Source organism: Halictus rubicundus, chromosome 5, assembly GCF_050948215.1.
Source record: "Halictus rubicundus isolate RS-2024b chromosome 5, iyHalRubi1_principal, whole genome shotgun sequence".
NCBI lineage: Eukaryota > Metazoa > Arthropoda > Insecta > Hymenoptera > Halictidae > Halictus > Halictus rubicundus.
In genome coordinates, this window is record NC_135153.1 from 907,953 (window position 1) to 917,040 (window position 9,088).

General features: G+C 36.7%; 1 long non-coding RNA gene across 1 annotated transcript; it reads left to right on the forward strand.

The window, feature by feature from the left end:
- The first annotated feature begins 1,521 nt into the window (after nt 1–1,521).
- LOC143353945 (uncharacterized) lies at nt 1,522–8,139 on the forward strand. Its single transcript, XR_013082235.1, has 3 exons — nt 1,522–1,586; nt 7,699–7,741; nt 7,916–8,139. It is a non-coding gene; the product is annotated as an uncharacterized LOC143353945 (long non-coding RNA).
- Nucleotides 8,140–9,088: the final 949 nt, after the last annotated feature.

Consider the following 9,088-nt stretch of genomic DNA (forward strand, 5'->3'; position numbering starts at 1 on the left):
CAGCATTTAATTCTTCCTGAAATGGATGGGTTAGACGGATATTGTTGCGTCTTTTAAATTTTATAAGCCACCCGGTGCTCAGCTTGCAAATTGATTTTGATTCAAAACTACCCTGTAGTTCACGAGCTTTCTGTAAAAGCAGCGCATCAGATAGTTTGTCTCCTAAAGTTCTTCTCTCAACGAACCATGAATATAATTGTCGCTCCAACTGTGGAAATAGTGGTTCCTTCATCCTTTTGCATTTTCTTAGGTCCTTATTCTCTCCAATCCGAATAATGCTAGCAGCCTTCCTCCGTATGCGTTGAATTGTTTTTCGATTTACATTATACAATGCAGCCACTTGTTGAACAGATGCTGACTCTAAATCCTTTAGTACGTCCATGCGTTGTTTTATGGTTAAAGTAACACGTTTGCCAACCGACATTTTAAATAAGTATAATAACAATGATAAAAAAGCAACCAACAAAATAACAATAATTCACATTTTGGGTCTGTCGAACCAGTCAACGGTTGACACGCAGATGTTCAGGATATCCTGCAGCAAATTTTAAGGATCTTTTCAGTTATTTTCGACGTGTCATAAAGCGTAGCCTCGACGAGTGATTTCCAGAAAGAAGGTAACGGTTCATGGACACCACAGGACCTTCGACCTGGAGTCACTCGACATGGTTGTCAAAAACAATGGAAACACTAGTTCACAGGAAACGACGAAAAACTGGAATGAATTTAAAAATGATTAGAAAACCTATTTAAAAGTTTTATAAAAGAATCATTAAAAATGAAAAAGTGTCGTCATTGCGTACTATTGTCTCACCGATGCACCTGACCCCGTGTTACTTCCCATGAAAAATTTATTAACGAAAAATTATTGTAAATATGATCCGAATTATACCGTGTTTCTTATCATTTTAATCATAAAAATGCCTCGAATATGTCGGTGAAAGTCCCATATATAAAACAATAAAAAATAAAGTTTTGTTATTGGATTTGGTCTTACACCGATACACCCGACCCGTATTATGTTTACACTCCTCGGCAACCGAGGCCACTCGAGTTTCGCTGTCCTTTTCTACGTTCGGCAGTGTATCAAGGAATAAGCCGATATATGTCCTTGGCCAGACCAGTGATGAGATATGGACCGCGTTTTCTCGCGCATGCGCGGCGATTTTAACATCAGTGAAGTAAAATTCTGGATAAAATAGGGTACCTTAATCACCCTGTGCGTTTTTTAAAAATTATTATGATTTGATTTTGAAAATAACGAACTCTACGCCTCTTTGTAACTCTGTCTCCAATATTAACTGCCATTGTATAATAAAATATTAACAATAGCTTCGTAGGACACTCGTCTCGTCCCGGAACAGTTGTTTCGGTATTTCCCCGCCAATATCACTGCCTCACTACTTACCATTTCCTCATAATATAGATACGTTACTGTTTTGGGCGTGCATGCGCTAGAAAATGCAGCCCATATCTCATTACTGTGTCGAATACAACGCTTCTATCGGAGGAAGAAAAATGGCGGTATGGAAGTGAAGAACGAAAGTTTTGAGCTTAGAGTTTTTTACTGTGATATTAGAGTAAAAGTAAGTAGAACTGAAATAAAAATATCCCAAAAAGAGGAATTTCTCGCAAGGTAATTAATTAATAAATAAGCTCTCTAAAAGAGTCAAGAATTATAGACAATCCAATACAGTAAAGGATATAACCTCTATATCTAACCCGGATTTAGTCGGTAATCCGTCCCGCCACGATGATTGGAGGAGAGGGTTTAACAAAGATGGACCCACAGGAAGGTCCATCCAATCAAATATCCAAAAATACATTGGAACCAATGGAACTAGATCAGGTATCTAGTACTCAAAAAACTAACCAGAAATGTATTATAGTGAAAATGGAAGATGTGCAAAATAACTCAAGTTTTGGAAGAGTAATTGATAAACTCAAAGCGGGTTTAAAGATAAACGAAAACTACAATGAAGGGAATAGACCTGTAAAGGATGAAACAAATGAAAAAAGGGAAATTAATTCTTCTAACGATACCCTAAACAGCCAGAACCCAAAGAATAATATGCAATTCCTTAATACCCTAGTTAATACACAAGGCAATAATAGGTATAATAATAGTGATAAAAACCTAGTTAGTAATACTCACAACAGCAATATCAAAGACAAGTTAGACTTATACGAAAGCTGATATGATCAGTGGAAACTACATAGTTTCTATTGCATTGAAAAATCACGCCGTAACTAAATCGAAAAAATTTAACCTGATTAAAATATATAGATTTATCACGAGCGAAGGAGTAAATCCTGAATCATATAAGATGGTCGGGTTCTCCAGAGCAAAAATGTCAACGAGAAATAAGACTGATGCAAATAAAATACTGAACAAAGGTTCTCCTGAAGAAAGTACCATGTACGCTTCAATACCATTCAGAGTTAAATATAGGAAAGGTGTTATTACCGACTGGCAAGAGTCAATAGAGGAATTAAAGGACCAATTGTCCCCTAATCAAGGCCAATTCGAAATGGAAAGACTGAAGAGAAGGAAACGTCAGGGAAACGAAACTGTATGGGAGGACAGTAAGACTATCCTGGTAAAATTCTACGGGGATTCGCTACCCACAAAATTATTAATAGGATATGGACACGTATGGGTCAAAGTGGTACCTTTTGTAGAGTCAGTCAAACAGTGCTTTAAATGTTTGAGATTTGGGCACACACAGAACAAGTGTAAAAGTATGAAAAGAAGATGCTTTGTATGCAATGATGATTTCCATGGTACCTGCAACAAAGAGCCCAGTTGCTACAATTGTCTAGAGAGTGCAGTATATATCAAAAAGAAAGACTGATTAAAAAAATAATGGCGTACAAGAATGTAACTTACAAAATGGCTGGAGAAAGAGCCACAAACAATCCTTCCTATGCATCACATATTACAGGAAATAGTGAAATTAATAACAATTACCAACGACATGAATTTAATTATGAGGATAAGGACGACAATGTAAACGGATACTCTCATCCAAAATTTCCATCTCTCAAGAGACAAAATAGAGTGGATTTCTGGGAGCCAATTACTGACCCAATAGAAGCAGGGACTGACAACTCTGGAAGAAATAGAATAACAAACCCGGATAACAGAACAGACAAATTATACGTTTCCAAATACAACAAATAAACATCAATACAAAATAAAGATACCTGGGCGGATATATCCTCGAAGCAAACTTTAGATAACCAACTTCAAACGGCCCCCTACAATAATAATAATAACGATAATTTTAATAAACCTAACAATAGAAGAAGAATTGACAAACATCAACGTTTGGATGCTTATAGTAACAGGTTTGAATTACTGGGAGGATTAACTGGAAATTCAAATTACCACCAAAGTATGGACTCAGACATAAACTCCCGACTGGACCCACTCCACGAAAGTTCATGAAACTACAATGAGGAGATACCAACCGAAAAGAATAAAATAATAATAAACAAGTCTAAAAGGTACGTCAGAAATAATACAGAAACAGATTTCATGAAAACAAAGACGGACGAGAAACTTATAAACCAGTTAATTCATTTAATCCAAGAACGAAAATTGGAAGACAGAGTGGAGGAGAAGATCAGACAAAATAGACGTCTGTCTCTCTCTAAGAAACACGAAACCTGTGAAGAATAAAATATCAGAGGGCTCAACCAAGCCTCTGGGACATCAACTCCGGAAAAAACAAAAAGAAAAATTGACAGGGACAAAGAAATTTAAAAGAGTGGGAAAAAGGTCAAGGATAACTTACACAAGGAAAACAATGGAATAAAGCATCATGACGAAGGAAGATTGGAACACCTCACTACTACAATACAAAACTTTTATAGCAATTTCAAGGTGGAAGAGGAAAGTGATCAAATACAAACAATCAGAGACAACACATAAACTACACTCATAACAAATATACCAGACAATCTTATCAGAATAGGATTATGGAATGCAAGAAGCATAAAAAATAAGATCAATGAAGTAAGAATCGTAACAGAGGAATTCGATATCCTATGCATCACCGAAACCTGGCTATCGAACAAACACTATGGAATCAATATAAAAGGTTATAATGTATACAGGAATGATAGACAGGAATCCCTTCAAGGCGGAGGCGTTTGCCTATTAATAAAAAATAACATCAAACACAGAGTAAATACCATAAGGAGACAGTAAATACCAACCCAGTTAGCCAAATGCCCACTCGACCAAATCAAGTGGAATGTGTGCTGCATACATTGCGAGCATAAGACTTATGTATTTTGTACCAAACCCTGCTCGAAGCTGAATTTGGTTCTCGTGTGCTATGATTTTGGCATTGAAATTTGTCGCCAAATTCCTAGTCGAATGCGGATACAGATGGATTTCACAATCCATGCGAAGTCTCCACGTAAAATTCCATGCGGAATCATGTGGTCTTTTCGAGCCAAACTGTGCCTTCGATATAGAGGGCAGGTCCGTCGCATTAAGAACGGACGTAACCTTGTTCTAACAGTAAATATCGGTCAAAATTGAAGTAAATCTTCCTGTGTAGGGTGGGAAAAGGTATTTTATTTAAGTTTCAATGCGTAATAAAGATAAAGTGATGTGTAAACACCACAATGTGTCGTGAAAGACAAAGCGCCGTGTTGTGTAATTCGAAGAGCGTACGTGCGAGAAAGAGAGAGAGAGAACGAGCGTGAAGAGTGTGCGTGCGAGAGAGAAAGAAAAGAGCGCGAAGAGTGTGCGTGCGAGACAGAGAGAGCACGAGTGTGCGAGAGAGAGAGAGAAAAGAGCGCGAAGAGTGTGCGTGCGAGAGGAAGTGGATTCGAAGAAGATTGAAAGAAGTATATGGAAAGGGATGACGGAATATTTTTAATTCATTAATTTCTTTTAAAGCCATAATATGTATAATTTTTAATTAATGATGCGCGTATGTTAGGTGTTGCGCGTTACGCGATCATGCGCAGTGCAGTTTGCGACACCAGACTGGGAATAACAGCTCTCACGACGAAGGTGTCGGTGTTTCGACACGCGCACTGATTCCGTCTTGTTTGATTAGTGATTCCTTTGTTAGTTAATTACTAATTATTAAGTTCGTGAATTAACTCTGAAGCGGTGAAGACTGGATGAGCAGTGGATTCGAAGGAAGGAAGGATAGAAGCAGAGAAGACGCCAGATAAGTATTGTCATGTGGTATTGTTACCAATACACGTAACAAATTATTATATATTTTGTATATTCTTTATTCAGTTTTCTTTTACCCCCATGGATCGTAGAGTTTTGAAGAAGTCGGTTTCGCGAAAACCGTATAATAAATTAAGCGCTAGGCAGAAACGAAATATTCGGCGCGAAATAACCTCAAATTTGAGGAAGTTTTAACGTGACAATAAATTACAAAGTCCCCCTACTCTTGATAATCTGCAGAACATTCCCAGCACGTCTTCTTTATCCGTGCCTGTCAGTAATAATAGTAATGAAAGTCTTCTTAATATTCCCACCACATCTTCATTCACGCATGATTCGTCTTCTACCTTTTCATGCGATGATGTGGTTTGTGAATCTGCTGGTACTGTTTCAGAAGTATCATTTCGTGATGGTTTAGCATCTTGCTTTGTGGACAATAATTTAACGCACACTCAGGGGAACAACATCTTATCTCTTCTACGTACCCATTCGTGTTTTTCTAGTTTGCCGAAAGATATAAGAACGCTCATTAGTATACCATGTACCAGTGTCGTCACCACTGTGGTAGAACCAGGAGAGTATGTTCATTTTGATGTAGAGTTGGAAATAGTTACACAGTTATCTCAATGTTCTCCAGTAATTCCTGGAGAGTTGCAATTATATTTTCATGTGGATGGATGTAGTTTAGATAGTTCCAATACAATTCAAATTTGGCCTATTTAAGTCAGAATTGTAAACATCTTAAATATTAAACCCATTGTAGTAGGGATTTATAAAGGCACTCAAAAAACCGAGGATTGTATCAGGACCTTGAATAAGTTCTCGCTGTTTCTTCAAAAATGGCAGTAGCAGTACCCCGTTCGTGGAATTTCGAATGGTAACACACATGCAAGGTAGTAGTGTATCTAACCTTAAATTTCAGTGTATGGTAGTTCACTTTAGTGTAAACAAAGCAATTTTTTCTTAGTTCTGAAAATGTCTACTTTTGTGCCAAATAAAGTGTATTTGCGGGGAATTTTATTGCACTACTTTATTGAAAAGAAATCTGCAGCTGAAGCACATAGAACTCTTGTTGAGACTTATGGTGACAATGCTTTGTCGGATACGACATGCAGAGACTGGTTTCGACGCTTCAAAAATAATGATTTTGAACTTGAGGATAAAGAACGTTCTGGCGCACCGAAAAAATTTGAAGACGAAAAGTTGGAGGAATTACTCGATCAAGACCGATGTCAGACGCTAGCAGAACTTGGAAAAACATTACAATTAGATGAGTCAACTGTTTCAGAACGTTTAAAAGTTTTAGGAATGATCCAGAAGCAAGAACATTGGGTACCGTATGAATTGAAGCCGAGAGACGTCGAACGGCGTTTTCTCACGTGTGAACTACTGCTTCAACGGCAGAAAAGAAAATGTTTTTTGCACCGCATCGTGACTGGCGATGAAAAGTGGATACACTACGATAATCCAAAGCGTAGAAAATCGTGGGGTAAGCCCGGCCATGCATCAACATAGTCTGCAAAACCAAATATCCATGGTTCGAAGCTTCTTCTCTGTATTTGGTGGGATCAGCAGGGTGTAATTTATTATGAGCTGCTCAAACCGAATGAGACTATCACGGGGAAGCGCTATCGACTTCAATCGATGCGTTTAAGTCGAGCCTTAAAAGAAAAACGGCCGCTATACGAGCAGAGACACGACAAAGTGATTTTGCTACATGACAACGCTCGGTCTCGTGTTGCAAAACCAGTGAAAACCTACCTGGAAACGCTTCAATGGGAAGTTCTACCCCACCCGCCGTATTCACCTGACATAGCCCCTTCTGATTTTCACCTATTCCGTTCGATGGCACATGGCCTAGCTGACCAGCGCTTTCATTCTCATGAAGAAGCTAAAAAATGGATCGATTCTTGGATAGCCTCAAAAGACATGTCGTTTTTCCGAGGCGGAATTCATATACTGCCAGAAAGATGGGAGAAAGTGGTCGCTAATGATGGGCAATACTTTGAATGAAATGTTTTTGTTCCTTATAATTTAAATAAAGCTTTTATTTTGTAAAAGAAACAGCGAGAACTTATTCAAGGTCCTGATAATAATTATCTTTAAAAATTTGTCTCTGACATAAACTTGATAATGTCAAATGGAGGCATTACGTACCACGAGAAAAAAATTCCAGTCGTATTAAGGTGTTTTATTGCTGATGCACCAGCGAATCGTCGATGGATGAAGAAGACGGTAACATATTGGGAATGTCCCAGTAGGTTATCGCTGTGCTGGTTCATTTTGAAACAGTATAATTTATTCCAAGTTGCACATCGTACATTACATATTTCTCGTGTTATGATAAATTGTATTGTTATTATATATAGATACGCATGGAAAACAAATAACTTTATGTTATAATCAATAATATCTTCCATGCCGTATTGTATAGTATTATTTTAGTACTCTAAACTTTATATAGTACTCACAAATATTTTTAATTATTTCAGATACCTATTTTTCCAAGAATGCTTCACTACCAGGTTTACCACCGTAAGTAATTTGGAACAAATGTCAAAACAGTATTATTTTGAGTTGATTAATGAATTGAAAGTGAGTATATACATTATTCTAGAATTTAAAAAAATTTTTCTTCGAAATATATCTATTGTACAATGAGAACAGAACATATATTGTGTCCTAATGTAAGGCCCTTTTTGTTTGTAGGAAGGAGAAACTAAAAGAGTGGTGTGCTGTCCGTGCTGCCCATGCCTAATGACCTATATTATGTATTATAAATTAATTAAACTCTTCTTAAGCGTCCCCATACCTTATTTTCCATTCGAGGGTTTTATTTCCATTATTTTAAGATTTGAATATTTATTTTTTATTTTATAACAGTTTTGTTATGATAATTGAATTTTATATCATTTTTATTTCCTTTATGTAACTTGTACAGTTCATTTTTTAAAATTCTATTGTCTATTCGTTTTCTTTCTTAAGATTATAAATATGAAACAAATAAATAATATAATACAAATATATGTAAAATAAAAATAAATTAAGATTAAAATAAATACGTTTGTAAACTCAATTTTCCCTCTCGTCGTTTATTCCGATTTTTCCCGATATTTACTTTCAGAACAAGGTTACCCCGTTCTTATTGCGACGGACCTACCCTCTATGACGAAGGCTGATCGAAGCGAAAGTTTGGCACGAATATGCCGTGGCAGACTTTCCACTGGATATACAGATGGTAATGCGGATACAGATGGATGGCACTTCCGAGTCAAATTTTAGTGGCAGATTCAAAGCATTTTGCTTACTGGGAAGTTTTATAAATACCCAATCTTAAATAACTGGGAGGAATTAAAAAAGAGGAAAGGGAAATAAAAGAACTTAAAAAAAAACAAAACTTGGTTAGACTTTGCCGAATCCATAAATAATAACACTGTCCAACAAAATTAAACTTTTTTCGAGTTTTGCAATACCTGTTGGGTGATTCTTATACACTTTGTCATCCTAAAACCGAATCTGCAAGTAGAATTGCTCTATCACGCAACGTTTTCGAAAAATTTTGGTTTTTGTAAAAATGCCCGATTTTGATACGAAACGACGTGTTACGCAAAAACTAAACACGCGAGAAAGTTCAAATTTGAGTCAAGAGATAGAGGAGACTCTCCTCTACATATTCATATAGTCAATTATATTTTTATGTACTTCCTAATAGTTGTAAATGGTTGTTAAAGTTTGAAAATGTGCCGACGCGGGTACTTTGTACGCTCTATTTTTGTATTTATGTGAAAAATCCTTTATCTAGCAGGAATTTACTATACAGGAATGCATTCTACAGACATTTCTGGTAAAGAAACCATTCACGAAAAGTATTTGGTTCCCTTA